This window comes from Salmo salar, chromosome ssa02, assembly GCF_905237065.1.
Source record: "Salmo salar chromosome ssa02, Ssal_v3.1, whole genome shotgun sequence".
Taxonomy (NCBI): Eukaryota; Metazoa; Chordata; class Actinopteri; order Salmoniformes; family Salmonidae; genus Salmo; species Salmo salar.
The window spans coordinates 79,267,194-79,269,250 of NC_059443.1; the positions used below are offsets into that span (position 1 = coordinate 79,267,194).

General features: G+C 39.2%; 1 long non-coding RNA gene across 1 annotated transcript; it reads left to right on the forward strand.

Annotated features, from left to right (window-relative positions):
• Window positions 1–318: 318 nt before the first annotated feature.
• On the forward strand, window positions 319–1,378 carry LOC106593171 (uncharacterized). The gene is made up of 2 exons (XR_001325808.2): window positions 319–773; window positions 869–1,378. It is a non-coding gene; the product is annotated as an uncharacterized lncRNA (long non-coding RNA).
• The last annotated feature ends 679 nt before the right edge of the window (window positions 1,379–2,057 follow it).

Consider the following 2,057-nt stretch of genomic DNA (forward strand, 5'->3'; position numbering starts at 1 on the left):
AACAAAACATTTGTTAAGGAGGACACACGACCGATTGTATCGACCTCTTACCTTTAACCCCCCCCCAAAAAACCGTTATTTTGTTGTTTGACAGTCATTTCTGATTATTATTATTCATTTAATTTGATTAAAGTGATTAAAATTAAAGGTAAAGAAAAATAATCTGTCCCTTGTGTTAAGGTAAACCGTGTTACGTGAACTGAACTCTCGTCTTAATATGGAGAAACTATTCCTTAATAAAATAAATAGAAAAAAGAAAAACAAACATTGAACGTCTATGTAATAGTCAAATCATAGTGTAAAAGAAGGTGAGCTGGTTCTGCACTTTTGGGGCATTTTCTGGTGTTTTGTGGTGGAAACTGAGTGGGTCGAGCATAACACCTCTACCCGGTTACTCAAGCTTCCATTTCCCCTGTCACAAGGGGATTTATGTCTGAATTAAGATGAAATCGTCAACCCTGTTACTTGTTTTGGTACTTAATATTAGGTCTTTTTTTTACTTAACCTCGAGATGGGATGTGTTTTTTATTTATTTTTAAGTTGAACGTGTTCTCTTTTTGGCAATGTTAAAATTAGGTGAAATATAAGTTTTTTTTTTTTCTCCACATCACAAAAGGCACCGAATTAGTGGAACGACCCTTTTGAGTTTTTCAGAAATGTTTCAGGACCTCCGTGACACAAGATGGCGACACGGACCTAAAAAACCTTTCACATTCCATAGAGATGGGCTATCGAAGAAGAAGCAATGCCGAGTCCAGAACGGGACAGCTAAGGTAGCTTGCATTGACAGGTATCCTCATTTCACATTCCTCTATACCTACCGATTGCATACATTATAAAGCCAGGTTATTGTATTGTTCCCAAACAGATCGTTGTAACATGGTGTTGAGTCGTCTTCTATCCGCTCTGCTCAACAAAGCGCCAGTGGTGGAAAAACTGGCCGAGTTGCGACCTATACGACGGGCCGCACAGCTCACCGCTTATGCCTGGATGAAGGCAAGAATTGCCGGAAAAGATGCGACAACCAAACTGCTGAAGTTCAAAACAGTTCGCCAGATACGACATGAGGCTTCGGGACTGCCTAAAAACGTCGGGGAGATGGGGAGAAAAGCCGGAAGACTTCGGGATTCTTTAGTAAAGGATGTGAAAGACGGGATAAGGGACAATTCGAGACAAGTTAAAGACAAGGACAAATGATGCTGTGTTCAACAACAAACCAAACAGTATATTTTAAGGCCTAAATGAAGGCTATCATAATGGTCTTCTTTAGCGCTCAAAAACGCTATTCTGACTAGTATTCAAAATAAAAGCCCGCATTTCAAAACACTGCAATGTGTAGAATTCATTCAAAAACATTAAAATATTACATTTTAATCTATGTCAATTTCTATTGTGATTTATAAGCAAACGCAAGGAGTACTTTATGGAAACAATTACAAACATGCTTCAAAAACCATTTAAAACCTGTTAGGGATAGGGGGCAGTATTTTCACGTTCGGATGAAAAGCATGCCCAGAGTAAACTACCTGCTACTCGGGCCCAGAGTCAAATATTTGCATATTATTAGTATTTGGATAGAAAACACTCAGAAGTTTCTAAAACGGTTTGAATGATGTCTGTGAGTATAACATAACTCATATGGCAGGCAAAAACCAGAGAAAAATTCAACCAGGAAGTGGGAAATCTGAGGGTTGTAGTTTTTCTATCTAATCCCTTTCCAAACTACAGTGTCTGTGGGGTCATATTGCACTTCCTAAGGCTCCCACTAGATGTCAACAGCCTTTAGAACCTTGTTTCATGCTTCTACTGTTACTGGGCAGAGCATAAGAGCCCAGTCAACCAGTGGACTGCCTGGAATCAGCGAGTTGTTTACTGCGCTATTGTCCGGTTGGAATATTATCGAATATTTATGTTAAAAAGACCCTAAGGATTGATTGTAAACATCGTTTGACATGTTTCTACGAACGGTAATGGAACATTTTGACTTTTTCTTTGGTTTTACGCCCGCGCATTTTGCCTTTGGATAGTGATCTGAACGCGCGAACAAAAGGAGGTAT